General features: G+C 38.2%; 1 pseudogene; it reads left to right on the top strand.

Moving 5' to 3' along the window:
• The window catches only part of LOC120116985, a 28,138-nt pseudogene extending 16,174 nt beyond the window's left edge, over positions 1–11,964 (top strand).
• Positions 11,965–24,158: the final 12,194 nt, after the last annotated feature.

Below are 24,158 nucleotides of genomic sequence, written 5' to 3'. Positions count from 1 at the left end.
AATCCTCTGACTTCTTTTTGTGTTCGTGGGGGTGGCAAGTTTTGAATAGCCTTTACTTTATCTGGGTCTATTTCAATTCCTTTTCGGCTCACTACAAATCCCAACAGCTTCCCAGATGTCACCCCAAAAGTACATTTATTTGGGTTGAGTTTTAGCTGGCATCTTCTTAGTCTTTTAAAAAGTTTTCTCAAATTCCCAATATGTTCTTCCTCTGTCTTGGCTTTGACTATCATATCATCGACATAAACTTCTATCTCTTTATGCATCATGTCGTGAAATAACGTCACCATGGCCCTTTGATATGTTGCCCCTGCATTCTTCAGTCCAAACGGCATTACTTTATAGCAAAACGTTCCCCACATGGTAACAAATGTCGTTTTTTCCATATCTTCAGGGTTCATCTTAATTTGATTATAGCCAGATAAACCATCCATAAAAGAGAACAAAGAATTTCCAGCAGTATTATCCACTAGAGTGTCTATATGTGGCAAAGGAAAATTATCTTTTGGACTAGCTCGGTTGAGATCCCTGTAGTCAACACACATTCAAACTTTCCCATCCTTCTTCGGTACTGGGACAATATTAGCTACCCATTCAGGATATTTGGCCACTTTAAGAAACCCGGCATCAAATTGTTTTTTCACTTCCTCTTTAATCTTGAGCAACATCTCAGGGTCTCATTCTTCTCAGTTTTTGTTGTACCGGTTTACATTCAGGTTTTATTGGTAGTTTGTGAACAACCAACTCTGTATCTAAACCCGGCATATCTTCGTATGACCAAGCAAACACATCTTTGTATTCTTGAAGCAATTCTATCAAATCATGTCGACCTCCAACTGACAGAGTGGTACCAATCTTTATTTCTCTCTTATCCTCATCTGTCCCCAAATTCAAAATCTCAGTAGGCTCTTTATGAGGTAGAATCTGTTTATCTTCATTATCCACCATTTTCAGCAATTCAGAAGGTAATTCACATCCCTCATCATCATCACAATCTTCGATTTCCCCTTGACATATAGGCTTCTCGAAATCAATCTCCGGGTCAGAGTCATTGGCATTCATATTATTGATATTTGAGCTCCTGAAAAAATAATGAAAGAGAAGATATATATACATATATACATATGGGAGGATCTTTTCCCATATAAATAAATAAAAAGAAATAAATACATACATATATACAACAAAGAATGAATGAATGAAATGGATGGGAGAATGTTTGCCATTTGGAACTAACAGAATGCATCCTTTATTGAAAGCAAGAAAAAACAAACAGCTTAACCCTTTACATAAAATCACCTATTGCCCCAGGGTATGAACAACAGGGAGAAAGTTCCAGTGCATTACTCTGTAACAGATTTGTAAACTACAGGCAATTCTTCCGCGGTCCAATTGTTCAACACGAAGCCCGGTGGTGCAGGATAAATGCCCATAGCTCTCATTTCCTCGGATTCATCATCAGTTATAACATTAATGCTTAAATCTCCCAAGGCATTCTCAACCATCATCTCAGTATTCCTTGAATTCCCTTGAAACATATGCCCCCCAGACATGAAAATGCTACTCAACGGCGGGAAGGTCATGGGTTCCCAGCTAAGGTCTTCACCAGCCAATCTGGCCTTTCTGATTTCTTGGCCCTTCTTAATTCCCCTCATCTTATCCCTCGAAGTTGGCTGATATCCCAAACCAAATCGATCTTTTTTAGTAATAGGGCATATGGGATTCACCGGTCCTTGCAACTGTCGGCCTAAACCCTTTCCAACTTTTGCTCCTCTTCCAAGAGTCAATTTAAGCCCCATCTTGGTACAGTTTGACAATCGAGGCTTTGGTATCTTCTTGCCTTCGGCCACAAACGTAGCATTGACAAACTCTAACGATCTGAAAGAACACTCGACGGCTTGCTCATCAACTTCAATATACGGAGCAGTAGTAGAAACAGAAGCAATAATGTCCTCTTCAGCATGAATACATACCAACCTTCTATCAATCACAAATTTCAGTCTCTGGTGTAATGTGGACGGAACTGCACCGGCCTGATGAATCCAAGGCCTTCCTAACAAACAATTGTACGTAGGCATAATGTCCATTACGAGAAATTCTACTTCATAAGTTGCTGGACCAATATTCAGAGGAACATCAATCTTGCCCAATACTTATCTTTTAGTCCCATCGAAAGCTCGAACCACACTTTGACAGGTTCTCATAAGTGTACTATCTAATGGAAGCTTCTTTAGAGTCACTAAAGGCATCACATTCAAAGCTGAACCATTATCAACCAAGACCCGGGACAACACATGCCCTTTACATTTAACTGTAATGTGCAAAGCCTTCTGACTACCCATCATCCCAGAAGGGATTTCATCCTCAGAAAAAGATAAAAAATTATCAGCTTGTACATTAGAAACTAACCGATCCAACTTTTCAATGGGAAACTCTTTCGGAACAAAAGTCTGGTTCAAAACCTTTAACAGAGCATTCCTATGGGCCTCTGAACTCAAAAGTAATGATAAAACAGAAATACGGGCAGGCAACTTGTGTAACTGTTCCACAACACTGTATTCACTGTGTTTCAGAAACTTCAAAAATTCTACCGCTTCACTCTCGGTTACTGGTTCATTGATAACAGGCTTATCTTCTTCTATCTGCACATCAACCTTTTTCCCCTTATCAACTGCAACCTTCTTCTCAGACTCTTTAGGTGGATTAAGAGAATAACACCTACCGCTTCTAGTAAAGCGTCCTACCTCATCTATTTCCTCATTCTCTTTTGTTACATCTCCCATCTGGCAATCATATCTCCAAGGCACTTGTTTATTATCCCGATATGGGAATGGAGATGGAGGTGTAATAACCACTTTCGGGGCTACCTTCTCAGCAACTCGATTTTTGGGAGTAATAATTAGGGGATAACTGGCATTGTATACCCCTTTAGACGATCCTTCTGAAGCGTAAACTTCCGCTTCCTCTTCTTCAACAATCTCTCTAAAGAACTCAATTTCTTTACTGTCCATCATGTCTTGTACCAAAGATAGGAAGTCAGGATATTGTTGAATATTGTGTCCTTCACTGTTATGATACAGACATGCCTCTCCACTGTTAAACTGTTCACCTGTCAAACTGGGCTTCAACAATCCTACCTTGACCATCTGGCACCACACCCAACTCATAGGTGATACCACCTCACTAACATTCCTTACAATCCTCTTTCCCTTATCTTCAGTAATCGCTTTAACTCCTGCCCCTACATGGCTTGGCAACGGATTCTGAGCTATATTCGGCTGCTCACTGTCACCAAAGTTGATGACATTCCTCGTTCTCAAAGCTTGGACAACCTTCTTAAAAGCAGTACAATTCTCAATGGAATGTACGAGGTTCCCTGCATGGTACTCACACTGAGCACTAGCATCATACCATTTGGGAAAAGGAGGTTGCATTGGTGTCACGTGATATGGCGAAATCACATGCCGATCATACAAAATCAGAAAAAATTTCTTATAAGTCATCGGAATTGGATCAAATTGAGGCCTCACTCTCCTCTGGTCCCTTGCCCCTTGTCTATTATCATTTTGTGTTGACGACCCTGCTCCTTGAGGACGGGAAACAGTGATGTTATTAGAATCGTACTGCCTCACATTACTGACTTCGTTTTCCTTTTTCCTCATTGGTGGCCTCTTACTAGACTCTCCTCCCTCGAGCTTCCCACTCTTAACAGCCATTTCAATCATTTCTCCCGCCGTAACTACATCAGCAAAACTTCGATAAGGATTACCAATAAGATGCGAGAAAAAAGGAGCCTTTAAGGTGTTGACAAAAAGCATATTTGTTTCTTCCTCTTCCAATGGCGGGTGGACTTGCACTGCTACATCTCTCCATCTTTGAGCATATTGTCTAAAACTCTCGTTAGACTTCTTTTCCATTCCTTGCAACATCATCCTGTTGGGCCTAACATCCTTCACATGTTTGTATTGCTCAAGAAAGGACTTAGCCAAGTCTTTCCACGATTTAATATTAGCTCTACTCAGCTGGTTATACCATCGGATTGCCGAGCCAGTTAAGCTTTCCTGAAAGCAATGTATCAACAATTGATCGTCCCCTATGTATACGGTCATCTTTCTACAAAACATTGTGATATGTGCAGAGGGGCACCTGGTACCATCAAACTTTTTAAAGTCAGGAACTTTAAACTTTGGAGGCAAGACCAGATCAGGAACTAGACTTAACTCCTTTGCGTCGAATCCATAGACACTGGTATCTTCCTTCATGGCTCTGACCTCTCTTTCTAACTGCTTCCATTTCTCTTCCAACAGATTGTTTTGGTCCTTCTTGGCTTCTTCATCAAGGTCCGGAACTTGATGATATTGATGTTCTTCCTGATACGAACTAGATCCAGGCTGTACGTTAACAGAAGCACCGACTGGATTAATGTGCACCTTCCCGACATGAACAGGGGTCACTTGAACATTCTGAGATTGTTCTGGGGTTAACCCTGAATGATGAAGTGGGTCTTCAGTTACACCTTCTGGCATAGGGCTTTTCCCATGTTCTGGATTTCTTCCATCCAACATACTCGCAAACTTGGCAAACATCTGCTTTTGGGCATTCATCATATCTTCTTGCATTTTCTTGATATTATCTTGTAACTCCGACTGAGCCTTCTCAATTTGGGCAAGTTTGTCTTCCATAACTTTCTTCCTGGTTCTGTAGATATGCTTGAGATTTTCCAGTATTACTCTGTCACAGAGTCATTTTGTTATCGCTGATATTTATTAATGAATATAAAATATATGATTATGAATGAATAGAATGCGATGCAAAAATTAAATGCATTAAAAATGCATATGCAAAATGCAGGGTGTTGATCCTGGAACGACTCCTTAGAACAACTCTTTATATTAGAACGACGTTCAATTACAAAGTTGAAACATATCACAAATAAATTTGCACCATCTCTCCTATTTCTTGTACGTGTGCTAGTAACTCTACAATCTTCTGATTTTCTTCAGCCTCTGGATCCAGTTCTTCAGTTACATCAGCAGCTTCCTCAGATAGAATGACCAAATATTGAGCTATTCCTCGCGCGTGTTCTAGGTAACAAGCAATAAATTCCTCTCTTTGCTTAACTCTCGCCTGAGCTCGCTCCCATCGAAAACGCCATTGTATATCTCCCTCATAGGGAACTATCGATAACTCACTTCCTTGCCTCTGAAACTCTTGAACCATGGCTTCAAGCTCGCTCACTTGTCTCTTCAAACTTTCAACCTCCCCACGGCTCGAGCTACCTTCCCCGCTTCGGTATCGTCGTAATGCAGTCTCTAAACTTGAAATTTTCCCCTTCAACTTCTCATTCTGGGCTTGACTCTCTTGTAACCGCTGCTCTAAAGAATCATTTTCTTTCGATAAAATCTTAACTTGGTGCCTGCTTTGCTTGAGCTCTTCTTGACTCTCTCCGGCTACTCTTTTGAGGCTCGCCACCTCTTGCCTCAATTCGACATACTTACTCAAGCTAGAACCTACTTGAGCTTTTACCATTCGCTGATAAGTTGACCGAAGATCGTCAAAGTCTAGTCGAAGTTGCTTCTCTATTTTTTTAATTCGATCTGCTCTACTCTTCTGAATGTCAATCTCCAATCCTTTTTGATACACTTCATCTTCTAGCTTCTGCACAGTCATTCTCCATTGTCTCCGTTCTACTTCGAAATCACGCTTGACTAACTCTAATGGAGATGGCACCACTCTCAACTGTTCCTCCACCGGCTGAATATTTTCAGGATTCACCATCGGGATATTGTCATTTACTTGACCGCTTCTCCACTGCTCGTACTCTTGAGACAACTCGAGGTAAATAAATTCACGCGACGAGTTTACTTCCAGGCCTCAGCAACCCCTTTAACTTTACCCTTATACTGATCTCCTTTGAATGCAAAATCCGACCCTACCAAGTCCCATGTGGCTGGAATGAACTACCTTGACCCATACTGTCTGGAAACTAGTAGCGGTGCATATCCAACAGAACCCCATATACCTGGCAAAGGAACCCAATCTCGCTCTCCACATCGGTAAAGTATATCCGAAGAGGTATTCCACGAAGCTCACCACAAAATATCACCATCTCTGATATCCTTGAAGATAACCATCCATTTTTCTTCGGTAAAACCCCCAGGCCACTCTTTAGAAAGAAAATCCTTCAAAGGTGAGAAACCGTCTAAAAATACTCGTCCTGGTGCCCTTTCAACATGTTTGAAATGACTCAAAATCCACACTAGCAGCAAAGGCGCACATCCTATAAAGCGTCCTTCTCCCTCGCGCCTACAAGAACTCAAAGACCGGAACGTCTCAGCTAGAATAGCTGGAACAGGATCCACGCGCTTGTCTAATCTTTCAAACAGGTCAACAACTGATACGTCTACATATCCTAACACTTTTGGAAAAATAACGAGCCCATAAATCCCTAAAGCAAACAAGTCAAGCTTCTTTCTCTTATCAGGATGATGAGCAATTACTTCTTTCAGAGCAGCCCAAGAGATGCACTCACTGTCTCTTCTTCTTAATGTTTCTGATTACCCAATCTTCACTCATTCCGGTCATCAATAGTAATTTCTTCTTAAACGAAGGAGTGACTGGCAGCTTGGTATATACTCTATCCATCTGTGACCTCGAACAACGGACCAAAGCTTGATACTCCTCTATTGTTGGTGTTAGATCCACTCTACCAAATGTGAAACAGCTATAAGCCGGGTTCCATAACTGTGCCAATGCTCTAAACAGATTTCGGTCAATAGAAACATCCAGAAGATAAGGAATATCGCCGTACAACTGATAAAACATCTCCTTATCGGCTACTGTCCATCTTCCCCATATCTCCTTTAGCTCACTTAGAGCATTCTGACGCACGTTGATGTGAGTGTAACCAAATAACTCTGACACATATCCAGGCATTACGCTGTCCCCATTGGTCAGTTGGGACTGTTCCGACCACCTCAAAACATCTGCATTATCTTCAACATCTTTCTGAGCCGTTCGTTCCATATTACTGGCCTTCTATATGGACATCGATCCCAAATCAACACCATGTAATGGACAATGCAATGCAAAACAGAAAAGAAACCAGGCAAAAACAACAAAAGATCGGTTAGTAAACATGAAGCAATTAATTCAGGATAATAATTTGTTCAAAAATCCTACCCACATATGTTGACTACCCCATCATGCTTTATCAGATCCTACCCAATATGATATCTACCCCCATGCTTTGTTATCCACAAAAAGAAATCCTAACCTCATGATATCTAATTCGCATGCTTATTCAGAAAATAAACCTAACCGCATGATATCTAGTTCGCATGCTTGTTCGAAAAATAAACCTAACCGCATGATATCTAGTTCGCAAGCATTTATTCAAAAAATGAAAATAAATGACTCAAAAAAGCTTTTCCTTGTGTACCCTCCTCACGGGATTCTTAAGATTCGGGTTTGGTTCGACCTAAGTTCAGGCTCTACGTTCACTATATGCTGGGTTAGGTTCTAAAGTAAGAGGTTCTCGAATTGTCCTTGTCGGTGCCCCCTTGGGCTGCCGAACCCTCAATCCTGGCCCCTCACAGGCTTTAGGGGATCGAGTTCAATTTCAAGGGAACACACCTCCTTATGTCCATGCGGAGGTGATTACCATCACGAGGACCATAAGGCGTGAGCTCCAGGAGCGATCCACTATCCCATGCGGAGGTGAAAACCACACGAGGGCATAGTCTCTCACTCCTACTTAAATAGGACGGAGCGGGGTTTTAGCTCATGTTATGACAATGCAGCTGTGCAGTGTGTGAGGAAAAGCGAAAAAACAAACAATAAAAACACTCAAAATCAATTCCCAAAACACACAATTATTCTGAAATCATTAGCAAACAGATCAGTACAACTATTTAATTGTCAATCAAATTAAATTAAAGAAATCAAAATGCAAACAAAACTTATTAAAAACCAAACAAGGGATCAAAAATCAAATTAAAATGAATTTGTAATTTTCAATTGCAAAGACAATTAATTAATCGACTATCGGCTTGACTCTCTAAAAAAAAGGTCCCCAGCGGAGTCGCCAAGCTGTCGAAACGATTTTTCCTTAAAGGTGAGATTTTGAAAACCACATTAATTCTTAATTATCTCTTTTTAATTAAAAAAAACAAATGCGATTTAAAAGACCTCTCGTTTCGAAAATTTTTGGATTTCCTTTATGATCAAAAAATACGGTTCAAAGAGTCGCCACCAATCTTTGATTAGGGTGTGATTGGGCACCCAAAAATGCTTTGTCATTTTAAATAAAAATTAATTTTAATTAAAACAACAAATTGAGGTATGCGTTACCAAAATCCGAGTTCGGGAGTCGGTTACGTGTGGGGAAGGATTAGCACCCCCACAACGCCTTAAATCGGTACCTAATCGATTAATTAACGTCCTTGCATTGAACTTTACAAATTCGAATTCAATTTGATTTTTGATCCCATAAAATAAAAATGTAAATTTAAAACATTCAAAAGCACTCAAATAAATTAAATTAAAATTACCGAGTCGTTTTAGAAAGATAAAGAATGTTCGATTATTTACAAATATCGAGACCAGATCTTAAAGATATAACAACCTTTTCTCGATATATTTAAATAAACGAACATTTCTTTTTCTCTCATTCCCAAATTTTAGGTGACAAATCATTTTTTTTTGTTTCACTTTCGGGATACACTTTTATTTTAAAATCATTAAAAGCGGACCTCAAATCAGTTATGACTGTCCACTTACAATAATTTTAAATTAAAAGGGTATTACCCTTAATCTAATTATGTAATATGTCGAGTTATGCAAATGAGGTTATCATACAAATTATGCAAAAAAATATGTCATGCCAAAAATTAATTAAACTAAATTAAAAATATCATAAAATAAAAATAAAAAAAATATTTAAAATTAAAATATAAACAATGCTTATTAACATATAACGTATAAATATGACTCAAATGTAAAAACAAAAACTTAATATGTTAAACCAAATTTTTTTTTTTAAAAAAATGTATATTTACATAAATGTGGTGATTAAATTTAAATGAATGTAACAATTGATAACTAAGTTTAAAAAAAACAGAAAAGATTATATTCAAGCACTAAGATATAACATGAAGAGAATTATGAGCCAAATGTATAAGTAAATGGAAAATAAATATACTAGTGTCCAGGACTAAATTCAAATGTTCATGAAATAAAAAAGACAGAATTAAAACATAAAAGATTCGACTTCAGGATCAGAATGCATGACCTTGAAAGTTGAATGGCTCACTTTGTGGATAACCCACACGTGAAATGGGTACTCTAAACACCTAAACGACGTCGCTTTATCCCTGTTAATTAAAACCTAAGATTTAACCTAAAAATTAAACCTTCTTTCTGTTAAGCCCAACCCCTACAACGCCGTAATGCTCCATTCTTCTCCATCTTCTCTCGACAGAAACCTAATGGAACCGTTTCCCTGCTCACCTAAAACCTCGACCTCCGTGGTCCGACGAAACCCAGACCAACCTCTAACCAACAACAGCGTCGCTCTTCTCCTTGAACCACCATACCCGACCCTCATCTCTCTTCAACTAACTTCTCATCCCCTAAACCGAGCATAAACCCTCACTATAGCTTCCTTCTTCTCCCACAGCCGAGACTCCCAAAAGCCTTAGTCCCCACCGGCCACCACTTAGTACAACTGAAAATGGCTAAACCGACCACCTATATTCTATGACATCCTAAACGAAACCCTAACCGAAGCAAAACAGCCATCACAAACCTCCATCGCTCAAAGTCCCAACAACGGAAGTAAGTATATCGACGAAGAAGTAAGGTAAAAAATTTCATTATAGCATTCATTTCAATGAACAAATTTCGTTTCTAACATTTTCATAATACATATTTTTTAGATCATTCCTTCAAACGAAATCTCCTAAATCGCCTCAAAGATGCTAAGTTAACAAGCTTCTGCCCTAAGGATGTAACCCTGGCACTGGAAATGGCCCCAATTTCTAAGGTAAACATCTAAGGTAAACATACTATTATTCCTTTTTATATTTCTGTTTTGGTTCTGATTTGAAACATAGACACACACAAGAACATTATAAAAGCAATGAAAAATGGAAATTGAAAACGAATACCCTTTTGATGCTATGTGTTGCTTTCGTTGTTGGATTGTATTCTGTATTTGGTGTTGTTTTTGGCTTGAGAATATGACACTGCTCTTTGTGAACTTTCCTTCAGTTGGGAGAATAACATAAAACAAAACTTGTTTCTATTGCTTTTCGGAAAATCAAATTTTTCTTACACTGTTTTTTCGTTCTGCTATCTACTTTCTGTCCAGAGAAACGAAGGAGCTCTTTTTTTTTATATCTTTTCTTCCTTTTCCCCCCCCTTTCTTTTCTATGATGCCCTTTTTTCTATCCTTCCCTCGATTGATAGTTTTTAGTGGTTAAAAAACCCCCTCAAAACTGACCATTTCCTCCATTTACAGTTTTTTTTGATAACTCACAATACCCCCCACTCTCTACAAACCGTTCCCTCTAGTTTTTTCTGGTTTCTTAACTTCCCAGACAAATTAAGCATCTACAAATCCATACCATATGCATTATGGGACATGAATATGAAAGAAAAAGTTATATGAGTTATATGATAAAGGTATGGAAATAATATGTCTACGTGATATGAATTAGATAAATTGTGAAAGCCCATGTTATGTAAATGAGAACTATAGGTATAGTTGGCATGCCAAGGGTAGAGGGTCTATGTGGTCCTTCGGGACATATATGTATTCTTTGGAACATGTGTGAGGTATGGTGAGACACCTACTTGATCCTTGGTATATGTATATGATTCTTAAGGAATGATATGTGGTCCTTCGGGACATATATGCATTCTTTGGAACATGTGTGAGGTCTGGTGAGACACATACTTGATCCTTGGCATATGTATATGATTCTTAAGGAATAATATGTGGTCCTTATGGACATTATTATATGGCACTATGGTGCAATTCTACGCGGCACTCCGGTGCAATTCTAAGTGGCACTTATGTGCAATTATACGAGCTGTGGTGACAGCATAGTGCACAACCTCACAATACTCACATACCTTAGGTTCTCTGTATGGTACCATGGGCTAATGAACTTACTAAGGCGAACTTATGAATGTGAATTTGATAAGTATATTTGTAAGAAACATGGTTTTAGTTATTGCATTGTTTACATACATCTTATTACTGCAACCCCTCTCATTTTGGCAATTACTTTATATTTATTGATATTATTATTATATTATTGCCTCACTAAGTCGATGACTTAGCGTGTGAGTGTTTCACACATAGGATCCGATAAAGTAGACGATCGAGGTTAAGCAGCTGGACAACATTACTCCTGCAACTATCAGATCAGAAGCAACTTAATCAATAGGTCATTTTGTTATGAAAATGGATGTTGGCATGTAATTAAATAGTTAAGTTGTGTATGCTCTGAATATTTTGGTAAACTTATATTACCATATGTATATATTATTGTATTTTTTTCGTAATATAAGTTCAAGTATTTTACTATTATTTGTAATGAGTTGTGTTTTAAAAGTCAATGTAATATCTCTGACTCGTATACGGGTTGGGATACGGGTTGGGGGTGTTACAGAACATGTATGGAGCCGCAGGGAAGTGGGACAAATTTGCTAAAATGAGGAGACTTATTAAAGAGAAAGGACTAAAGAAAGTCCCCGGTTGTAGTTGGATACAACTAAATGGACATGTACACGAGTTTCTTGTTGCTGATAAATCTCATCCAAAAGCAAATGAGATATATGCTTTACTTGGAATCCTGGAGTTTTCAATCAAGGGGGCCAGAGAATACAACTGCAGGGAAAGTATCCCAAATACTCATTTCATTCATTGGTGAATCCACAATAGATTTTAGCTAGTTCTGATCACATGATTAACCTTTAACATGTTGAACAAAAATTTTGGTATTAAATGAACAATGAAGAAAAGTGAAGAGAAAGAAAGAGAAGAAAAGTAAAGAGAAAGAAAGAAGAAGAAAAGTGAAGAAAAAGATGGGGAATGGGTTGAAGAAGAAGAAGAGCCGATCAAAATGGCAGTCAACGATCCACCTCAGCAGATAATGGTCCATCTGTATTTTTCGTCATGCCTCTTAACGACTGTTAACGGCCAGTGACCATTTTGTCACAAACGATAACGTTAGTGACCTATTTGTAACTTTTTGAAACATTAGTGGTGAAAACGAAAACTTACTCAAACATCAGAGAACATTGGCGTAGTTTACCCATATTTTAATTCTGATTTTATTATGGATAACTTATATTAAGTTCCATTCAATTTTATATTTTATATTTATTTTATCGTTAAATTTTATATCAATTGAAATATATAATTGATTTTAACTTTAACTTTAATAATTATAATATTGATCCATAATTTTTAATAATTAAATAATAATTTGGTGTTGACATGAAGTTAATTGTTTTTTCATTATTTTCATCAAAATTAAAAGTTTTGCATCTACTTTTAATCATAGTCGAAAATCGTAATTTTTCAATGTCTTTTACGATCATTCTTAGAGACAAGTAATTGATTAAGATTTTCTTAAAAATCCTTTAAAATCCATAAAATTAGGCATAAAAAATCTGTTATTTTTAGGTTGCAGTACTTTCTCATATTTAAGGTTTTTGAAATGTTTTGTTTGAAAATTTGAATATCGAAAAATATTATACTTAATTTCATAAAAAATGATTATTATATCTAAAAATAATAATAGAAATGGTTATTAACATTGGAAAGCACTATTACGATGTATTAGAAAATTATTATTATACAAGTTTCAACTTACATATGCACAAATTATGCACACCTCGATGAATAAGTGCTTAAATTATTATTTTATTTTAGATGTTAATGTTTGTTTATCAAAGTAGGTGAATATTATCATTGTACAGTAAAAGAACGTTTGATTAAGAAAAAATATATTATATGCACCAATGATATTATTTACCAATATTCTCCTATATGCACAAATAATAATATTCACCGAAAAATTATTTAAATACTTTAAATATTTAAATAAAAATGATATATTTTAAATATTATTTTCAAAATAAACATTTATTTGTGCATGCTTACATGTCTACAAAAGCCATATGAAAGCTAAGCCCCCGTTAGAATACACCTTACCCTATTTTTTATAAAAAAAAATACATCTTACCTAGGATGAGATGAAATCAAACAAACATATTCTTGTAGTGTACTAGTTGAATCGTCCTTAAAAGTGCTTTTGAGGTCAAAAGTGTTTTTAAGGCTAGAAGCGATGCCAATTCTTTTATATTTTCAAAAACGTCTAAAACAGATATTTTATCTATTTAAAAGTAATTTTCTTTTGACAACAATCCTAAACACTCGATTTTTAAACAAAAATCCAAAAGTTAATGTTTACGATAACTTTTAAAAAGCACTTTTCTACCCCACTTTCTAAAAGGTTTACCAAACTGAAAACAGCCAGTATCAGATGATTTCCCAATGGATCGACTAATCCAGAATCGCGGTTGTTCTAAAAATCTGACATTTGTTATGAAACCAAACGCCATACACTCAACATAATCTTTCAATAACTTGATTAGCAAATTTCAGCTGCATTTTTGGTTTTGTGTAACAAAGGATTGCGTTAAAAAACTAGCTATGTGCATGGGCTCAGCAATTCATCAACCTACTACTACTAACCAAACCACGTCATAGCATTAGTCCTGCTGCTATAGACAGTTGATGGTAATGATGTTTGGCCTTTATTCATCAGTAACAGCTAATGTACTTTGAGCAACGACAACAAAACAAAATTTTCAGAGAAACTAAGAGAACATGTATTTCAAACCTTACTATTCAGCGTAATAATAAGCTCAGATTGATCCTAGTACTGCAGAAAACACAATGTTCTTCAGAAATACACCATCAATTTATCAAGTCAACGGGCCAAGGGGACTTAGGGGAGACACCAATTAAAAAAAATTCAAAAAACAAGAGAACGCAACCTGTGTTGAGCATAGTTATAGACACATTGCATTGCCATAAAGAGAACTCATGTTCAAACCTTAGGGATAACAAGAGACAACACCCCCCACCCCCAAAAAACACACACACACGCCCACAGACACACAAAGGATTAGTATTCATATACCAGAAAACAAACATAGAGGATATCTTGGTTCCACCAAATAAATAAATAAATAAATGAGTCGTAACTCATAAGAAAATTGGAAAGGTGAACTAAAGACTATTTTTAACACTTCAATTGTTCATGAGAAATATATAAATATATAAGAATATATATGTATGTATACTAAATGTGAATTGAGCCCATATAGAAAGTATGATACATACTCAGCATCCTCTTCCATCTAAAATTGAGCTCGAGAGCTTGGACACAGAGAATTTTGGGAAGCCTCAGCAAACTCAGGGGGTGCCACAGGGTGAACAGGGATATTCTGAGCTATTTGCAGACTAGTGTCAAGAGATGCCTCAGATGGTCGTGCACCAGATGCAGCAGGCCTGGAGTTCATATTTGGTAATGAAGGTACCTTGAAAGGGTAAACTTCGGTAACTTCTTCAGTGCTCTCATCCAGATATACAACATCCTGCATGGTGAGTTGGTGATATTCAACAACTCCCTCAGGAAACGATTCTCACGCGCATAGATGGAATTCTCATGAGCAAGTCGTGCCTTCTCTGCCAACAGTGTCTCAAGTTGAAGACGAATCTGAAAATGGAAATATTTTTTTTTTTCAAAATTTTGGAATGGTTTACATGTCGAAAACTTAATTACTTCCCTCGTCACTTTCAATCCACACTGGAAATTAAAGATGAACTTTATGTTACAAGTGGAATAAAAGAATAAAATGTCTGGTCAGCTAAGCTAGAAAATCCGAGTACGTTAACATAATTTGAGAGCTTAAATTTGGGCTGCATAATGAACCAATCATGTTGGGGCTGATGTTCTTTATCAAATAAGGGATTCTGGCTAAATGGATAATGAGGCACATCAGGACAATATGTAACATTGTAAACTACAGGAAGCTCTGATTAGGCTATCCTTCATTTCTATTCCTAGCATACTTTCCCTTCACCCAGTGGAAGGTAGAAAATGCTACATTTTTTTTTATAGGAATTGAGGCCTCATTAAAAACCCCCTTCATGATTTAAGGAACTCATATTGAATTCCTTAATCAGAGGAAGGAGGAAAAGAGTGCCTTAAACTTTATTAATAAAGATACATAAGATTTACAATAACAAGATAAAACCCTTACAAACAACCTAAAAACCCAAAATAAAATACCCCAACAACAAAGTAAAATTAACCAATACCAGACTTAGCCAACCCATCAACCTCAATATTGGCTGTCCTAGCCACCCATCTAATAACTCCTCGACTTCTTTGAGTTTAACAGCTACCTCCCTAACAAATGAGGCATAGAAAACAGGACAACAAGATCCATCCTTAATCCAATCCACTACCATTTTACAATCTGATTCTATAATCAACTGACCCTTAATACCTCCTCTCACTGAGTGAAAGAAATTTAAACCCTCCTTAACAGCCTTTAACTCCATCAGAATAGGTGGACCTGGACCAGAAGCCGTTTTAAAAGAACCTAAAAGTAGACCTTCTTCATCTCTTAGAATACCCGCAATTCCATTGCTCTTCCAATTAGAACTAGTAGCTGCATCCACATTCAATTTGACAAAGCCCTTAGGAGGGGGGACCAAGGGATGGTAGAGACAATTGATTTGTTTGGAGGGAAACATAAATCCCCAAGGGAAGGGTCACTGATAAGGGAATCCAAAGAAATGACCGAATATGCAAACTTAGCTAGGAACCAAGATGCAAGCCTTACTCTAGCTAAGAAAAATAAATTAGTTTGATCTAACTTCCCTCTTTCGAAGACGATGTCATTTCTAACTTTCCAAACAGTTCACATAACATCAGCCGGAATAAAGTTCCAAATAGTAGAACTGGAATTTAGATCTTCCCAAGCTAGAAGAAAGTTTTGAGCATTTCCATGAAAGACCGAACTGATACTCCAATACTGAAAAAATTTATTCCACAAAGACCACACGACAGAACAAGAGAAAAATAAATGAGAAGAGGATTCATTCACCAAATTACATAAAGGACAGGAAAGATCTACAATATCCTAAACCCCTCTTTTAGCCAGTTCAGTCCTCACTGGCAGTTTTTGAAGGACCACCTGCCACATAAAAGTCTCAATCCTTGGTGGCACCAATCCTTTCCACAAAATTTTCTTCCAAAAAGAGTTCGCCTGAGAAACCGAGGAACAAATCTTCACACATGAATTAACAGAATAAACACCATCCCCTCTCCCTTTCCAGATTAGAGCATCGCTGGCATCTTTAGACAAGCAAAAATTAGAAATGATTGTCATCAGATTAGTCCACAGTTCAAATTCCCAATCCGCCAAATTCCTCCTCAATCGAATATTCCAAATCCAATCTAAAGAACTAAACTCACCGAAATCAATCAATTTACCACTCTGATTTGAAGAGATAGCAAACAGCCTTGGGAAAGAGACCATAAGAGGGCAGTCCATTGCCCATTTGTCCTGCCAAAACCGAATAAACTGACCACAACCAACTTGAATTCTGCACATACTTAGAAATTTTGAGCCAAATGAGTCTTCTTTAAAATGAGAATTAACCACTGAACTCCAAATCCAAGAGGATTGAGCTGGTATCTTGTTATTGAACAGTAAAGAGTAGGGATCCAGATTGTATTTTGAACATATCAACCTCCTCCAAACAACATTCCTTTCATTAGCAAACCTCCAAGACAATTTCCCCTAGTAAAGCTCTGTTCATATTAATAATATTCAACACTCCCAAACCTCCCTCCTCCTTAGATTTGCACACATTGGGCCATCTGACCCAATGAATCTTGTTTTTATCCGTTCCACCTCCCCATAGGAATTTAGACATTATGGAATTAAGTTTGGAATTAACCGAGGAAGGAATTTTAAAAAGAGATAAATAATAGGTTGGAAGTGAACAAAGAACCGATTTAATCAAGACTAACCTCCCCGCCAATGAAAGAGTGTTAGATTTCCAACCTGCAAGCTTCTTGTTAAATTGTAAAACCATCGGATCCCAAAGAGAGGAAGAATTCCTAGATGCACTGAGAGGCAAGCCTAGATATTCAGAGGGAAAATTCCCATCTGCACAACCAATAGACGAGGCCCACTCCTCAACCTCCTTCGCAGCTGTATTAACACCAAATAATATGCTTTTCTTCAAATTCAATTGAAGGCCATAAATGAGTTCAAACACTCTTAGGACCCTCTTAACATTTAAAATATGGTTCTTCGAAGCTTCACAGAAAATAATTAAGTCATCTGCAAATTGCAGATGAGAAAAATTAAAAGCCGTCTCATTTCTTCCAAATTGCAGTCCAGAAAACAATCCCTCAGATACTGCTTTTAAAAGCAGTAAGTTTAGAAGTTCCCCAACCAAGTTGAAAAGCATAGGAGATAGAGAAATGCCCTGACGGAGACCCCTTGCCATAGGGAATTTCTGAGAAGGGACCCCATTAATCAAAACTGAAATTGAGGCTGTTATTACACATTGTCAGATCCAACTCCTCCATTTGAAGCCAAATCCCATTTTATCCATAACCGTAAAAAGAATAGACCAATCCACGGTATCATAGGCCTTTCTGAAGTCCACTTTAAACACACATCCTTTAAGCCCTTTTTTCCTCCAAAAATCAACTCCCTCGTTAGCTATAAGAGAGCAATACAATATTTGACGACCTAGAATAAATGCAAACTGTGTTGGGCTGATCAAACTAGTAATACAATTCCTTAATCTCCTTGAAAGACATTTTGAAAGGATCTTGTACAACCCTCCTACAAGGCTTATGGGTCTAAAATCATCTAATCCACCAATATTATACACCTTGGGAATAAGAGTAATGAAAGTATGATTGACTCCATGTTCCCAATCTTTCCCCATATAGAAATTATGAAAAAAATTCAGAATATCTACCTTTAGAATAGACCAAAATCTCTTAAAAAGCCCATATTTAATCCATCCGGTCCGGGAGCTTTGTTACTATCACACGATTGAAGAATTTCCCAAATTTCTTCCTCTGTAAATTCTTTTTTCCAAAAACACACTTTGCTCCACAGAAATTCTGGAAAAATTCAGCTTCAAATCTTCAACTTCCAAGGTAGACTTAGAATTATAGATTCCAAAAAAATGGTCCTTAACAGTAGCTTTGATGATAGCTGGATCTTGAATAATCTCACCATTGATATTTAGAACACTCATAAAATTCCTCTTTCTCCTGACTGAAGCACATGCATGGAAAAATCTTGTATTACGATCCCCTGCTTTCACCCATTTTGATCTCGATTTTTGAAACCATATATGTTCTTCAGTTTTATAAAGCTTCCATAATTTTGTTCTCATAGTCCTCAATTTTGCTGCTTTTTCACAACCATTAGAGTCTTGCATTTGCTGGAAATTTTCCTCTGCTAAGTGGATATTCCTTCTAATTCTGCAATTTCTACAGCTGGGTATTGATCTCTATTCCCCGCCCATTCCTTGATCGCCAATTTGGTAGATTTCATGATAGAAAAAATTCCAGCTCTGTTGTGTTTACTCTTGCAGTTTTGTACAGCAGAGCCAACTAAATTCTGAAAACCTTCTTCATCCATCAAATAACTAAATAACCTTATTGGTTTTTTACCCCAACTAACTCCACTGTTCTCAAGAAAAATGGCATTGTGATATGATACAGCCTTAGGTAACAAATACTGTATAGTTTCAAGAAAGGCTTCCAAAAAATGGACATCAACTAGGAACCTGTCCAGTCTAACAAAGGTGGGTATATCCTGATTGCTACACCATGTGAACCTACCCCCATGCAGAGGTAAATCAATTAAACATGTCTGTTGGATAAAATGACTGAAAATTCTTATTGAATTTCTGTTTTGGGCTCTTCCAATCTTCTTTTATTCTGAAAGATACACGTTAAAATCACCTCCCACACAAAGAGGAATACTCTGACCACATAAAAACAACTAACTCTTCAAAAAAGCAAGCTTTTTCTTCTTCAACAATAGGACCGTAAACATTGATAAAACCACACCTAAGTTGTGAAGTTCGAAATTTCCCAAAAGTAGCAATGAACCTTCGGTTTATAACATGATTTTCCACTTCAAACATGCCCTCATCCCAACAACTCAATAAACCTCCAGAAGAACCCACTGCTGGAGATTCTGTAAACCCTTGAAGGGTATTCAAACCACTCCTCCTCAAAATATGCCTCTGAATCTTCTCCATTTCGTTTCTTGAAGCAAAAGAAAAATAGGGTGTTTCTTTAAAACTAAATTTTGAACAGATCTTTGTTTTCCTTTCTTCCCAATCCCCGAACGTTCCATGAAATAATTGCTAATTGGTTAATCATCAAAAAAAATAAAACTAGAACTGCCAAGAAAACCGAAGCTCAAACCAGCCCCAAATCTTCCTCCAACTTTATAATTTTTCCAAAAAAGTGACTTCCCTTCCTTGAAAGACACCCCCAAAAGCTTACTGACTTCCCAAGTAGCTAAGGCTTCCTCCAATAGAACTGAAAAAGCTGGAGAAGAAACTGTTGAAGTGCTAGCCTGATCCAATGCCTCCCTTATCAACAATCTTTTGGCTCTTCGAATAAATGTAATGGAATTGAAATTAAATCATCACCTTCTGAAAACCACTCTTCACACGTATTACCCAAACTACTATCAGCAACATGCCTCTCCACAGTAGACTCCACACAACCATCCATATTAAAATCTGCTACTGGGACTGACTGCAAACTGAATTTAGCACCAAGTCCTTACCCTTTAGCTTTTCTAAGCTTCCTCTTTTGTAGGTAATGGCCAAGTCTTCTCTCCCTTGATCTCGAATACACCCTTTTATAACTAACCGTTCTTCTCCTTTCCAATGGCTCACTCCTAGTAGTTAAAGATGAATTAGATCGATGAAGCGATCTTCCCCTAGAAATAATTTTTCCAGCATGTGCATTAGAGTCAATCATCTTAGTTGCTGTTGTTAACTCTCTACTCCCCCACTACGCAGCATCAAACTGGAATGAGATATACCTCCATTATTTGCTTCTTCCATGTTGACAGATTGAACTATAAATTGGTTTTGGTCCATTCTCCCAAAACTATCCAATTTAATAACTGGCCCAACTGGAATTATTTTAAAATCTGTAGAAACAGGCTGCCCACTTTCTGCTGACTGGGCTTCAGACCCATCAGCCGAAAATTAAAAACTCTGCATCCCAAACCGGCATAGTCACCCAAATTGTTTCTCCCAATATCCTGGCAGTCTGACACCTCACAATTAATGCTTTTCCCATCTCTGTTAAGCATTGGGATATGATTTTCCCCACCTACTCCAACCAAACCCGTATGAGCTCCCTGTGTCAAACCATAGTCTACCTTTTGTCTGCTGTGTTCTTCTAAATGTTCAGCACTTTCCATACTTTCTGACACACTCCTGTCAGCTTCCTCTCCAGCAATCTTCTCACCAATTTGAATTTCATCGGAACCTCCCACCGGCGATTTGCTAGAAAAATCTGAATTATACTCAAGCACTGAACCCGCTTAATCTTCACTGTATAAGATCTTCCATAAGCTCCAAGTGTTATCACCCTCAGGGACATCATAAGGCTCTCCACCCCTGATCAAAATCTTCACCGTGGAGAGGTCTTCTATGTTTTTTGTATCTTCATGGATATCTTCCACCATTCCCCACCTCCATGCTAAACGTTCCAAGAAGGTGTTTTGCCAGCATAATAATGGAACCCCAGATAGTTCTATGAGGCAAAAAGCCATTGGAATGCCATCATCATTCAATAAAGGTGCTATCGAACTAAAAGTAATTTCATCTTTTTTCGTCGACCATGCATCCAACATTTCTTCATCCGACTTAAAGGTTACAACAAATGAATTCCAAACGTAACCCCATCTGGCATCTGAACTTCAAGGCCTTCATTAACTAGAGACTTCTGGACTAATTCTAACTCAAAAGAATGTTTAATAATCCGTTAATGACCTCTTCACCCAACTGGAGCTCTCTGAAGGAATATGCATTTCCCAAATATTTTTTATATCTTTCCTCCTGTTGAAACCTTCAAATGCCATTTCCCTTTGGTCCAATACATTACTTTTTTTTTTGATAGGAATTGAAGGCCTCAATAAAAACCTCCCTCTTGATTATAAAGACTTAAAGATAAGCTCCTTAATCAGCGGAAGGAGGAAAAGAGTTCCTTAGGATTTCATTGAACATAAGAACACCAAAATACAACCAGATATCAACCCCGTACATAAAACAAAACACCATAAAACAACCACACCCCATAGCAGCACAGTAGCTCAACCTAATATCAACCACAATAGCCTCTAAAGGACTGACCCAACTAAAAGTCTAACTTGACTCTGAGAGCACCAGAAAACAGAACACCTAAAAAAGAGAGAAAATGACAGCTGACTCAAACCATAGTATCCAAAATAAAACACAGACATCCAGGAGCTTCCATCCACACGAAGAGGGCAGAAAACCAAACTATAGACTCTGGCTCCAAAGCTGGAAAAATGGAATCATAATCTGGCTCCCAGAACATACAAATCTCCCACACATTGAACCTTCTATGCTGCTTGATTTGGCTGTATCAGCCATTAATTGGGGTCCCGAAACTTTCTCTGCTAACCCCGATATATCTCTGCCATCCATCCTGTCACCACCGCCCCAACCTGTTGGGCATCCCCATCCTGATGGGCCTCCACACCTTTGGAACTACTAATAGCACGCCTCTTAATAATGTTAATCACGTTTTCATCACCTTTGCCTTTAACCGACCATCCAAGTTGGATGAATCAAAAAAATCCAATATTCTCTCTCTATCACGTGCAGACATACAACTTTCGCTGCTTTCAAAAACTGACTCTCTAGCCCCTTGATCCAGCACATTCTCGTGCTCCACCACATCCTCGAATTTCGATGGAATAATCCCACACCAGCAGCATAATTCCTTAAGCCCATAATAAAATCCTCCCTATGTTCCTTTCCACTACTTCCCCACCCGACGAGAAGCAGCCACTAACTCTTTCCCCATACAATAACTTTCTTCATCCACAGAACAACGCTCAGAAATCTTCTCCACCGAAGAGTCCTCGTTTCTGCCAGCTCCCTCAAGACATACCTCCACCACGGTAGAATTAACTGGCGAGACACCGACGAGCTCCCCCACCAAAGATAACGGGGAGGCAACTGCCTCATCCATCAAGAACGAGTCTACCCAGACCGAGTCGGGACTGAAACAAGGCTCAAACTCAGAAATACAAACTGTAATAACAAGTCCCCGGCTTTCAAACAACGGATTCTTCCACACGTGTTTGACGGTTTGTAATAATTTGAAGCAAGCCCTTTCAAAAGAACCTGATTCACAGATCCTTCGTCAATGGAGATAAGTTCTCCCCATTTGTCTGCAATGCTTCTGAAGGTGGAGGGATTCCAAAAACGGTGGGATCCCTTTGCACGAAAGCCACGCCCGACGGCTGCTGCAATGAAAGTTTTCCGACCCACTTCTACTTTGCCAAAACATTTATTCAATGCCCCCATCTGATTATTCAGCGTGAAATCCCTACTCTCATCATCTTCAAAAATGATTAGAAACTGCTACCCCGCTTAGCCTCATGATTTTCGGGCCTAAAATGCCTTCCTTATGCATTATGGCATCCAACTCATTCATCTTAAAAAATTTCTGCACCACCCTACCAAGCTGCCTCTAAGTTAGCAGTTTGTCCTCGTCAACAGAACCCCACAATGGGAGCCTCTAAATGCCCAACATCCTCCCTTTTACTCTTGTCTCGGCTGGTTTTAAACCCGAAAACTTCTTTCTCCAAAAAGCTTCCGGGGCTGAAATCTGGCCAAAAAAACTCTAACTTCATTGCCGCGAATCCTAGATCTGTCAGCACAGTTGATAGCCTTCCTTGCGTCCTCCAATCTGGTGAAACGAACAAAGCCAAACCTACTTCCTCCCTTGCTTCTTTTGTTAGGGATGAAAGAATCGACCACCTCTCCATGTTTATCGAATACCAGCCAAAGCCCTTTATGATGAAGACGCTCTGGAATGTTGAAAATGATCACCGTAAAACAATTTTTCCCAGCAGAACTAGTCACCTTACTTGCCATCATAAGACGACCCGAAGAAAATCTCAAGCTTGGATTTAACGCCAAATCCGATATAACTCAAGCACACGAACCAAATTCTCAACTCGGAAGGCAATTAAATTCAGATTATAACAAAAATCTGAAGCAAAGCAGAATTTGAAAACTGATCGGAATCCTTCTTTCTTCAAAGATACAGAGAATGCTCGGTAGAGCCAACAAGGGCGGCAAAATTGAAGATCAGTCAGCTTATGTTCATTGTGGAAGTATATCCTTGATCATGACTTCGAAGCGAGCAAAACAGGAAGTCTCTGTGTTCAACGGGAAATACTTTCCGATGATACGGATGATATAGTTACCGAATTTATCGCGTCACTGACGGCGGAAGAACTGGAGGAGAACGAGGTCGAAAAAATCCTGGGGACAGTCGAGCCAGTGGTCTTGGTCTTCGATTTCAGTGTCGTGGTTGAAAAAGAAAGGACGGGATTCTATACCCAATTCGGAAGCAAGCACCGCCACTGAGAAATCATCATTTGACGAACTCCACGAACCTTTTTAATTTCCTGTCTGACGGGGAGAATTTCGTTTGAACGCGAATTTTTTCTTCTAGATCTACTCCGATTTATTTCGATTTTGAAAAAACCAACGTCCGATCTATGCTTGGGTGAAGAGGATTCAAAAGGTGTATTTTTTCTTCCTTTTCCGATGCCGCCGAGCGACGGTCGGAGACTATTGACGGTGACTGTCGCGGCAGCGAAGTGGTGGCCGACCACTGGGTTTGAGAGGAAAGACGCCGGGGAGTGTGGATGTGGTTTACAAGGAATGGAAATTTGATGTTTGAAATCGCCTGAAATTTGAAATTTGAAATTTGAAAACG

This window comes from Hibiscus syriacus, unplaced genomic scaffold, assembly GCF_006381635.1.
Source record: "Hibiscus syriacus cultivar Baekdansim isolate YM2019G1 unplaced genomic scaffold, ASM638163v2 tig00110317_pilon, whole genome shotgun sequence".
NCBI lineage: Eukaryota > Viridiplantae > Streptophyta > Magnoliopsida > Malvales > Malvaceae > Hibiscus > Hibiscus syriacus.
The sequence above is the reverse complement of the archived record's forward strand: the minus strand, read 5'-3'. Positions and strand labels throughout refer to the sequence as shown.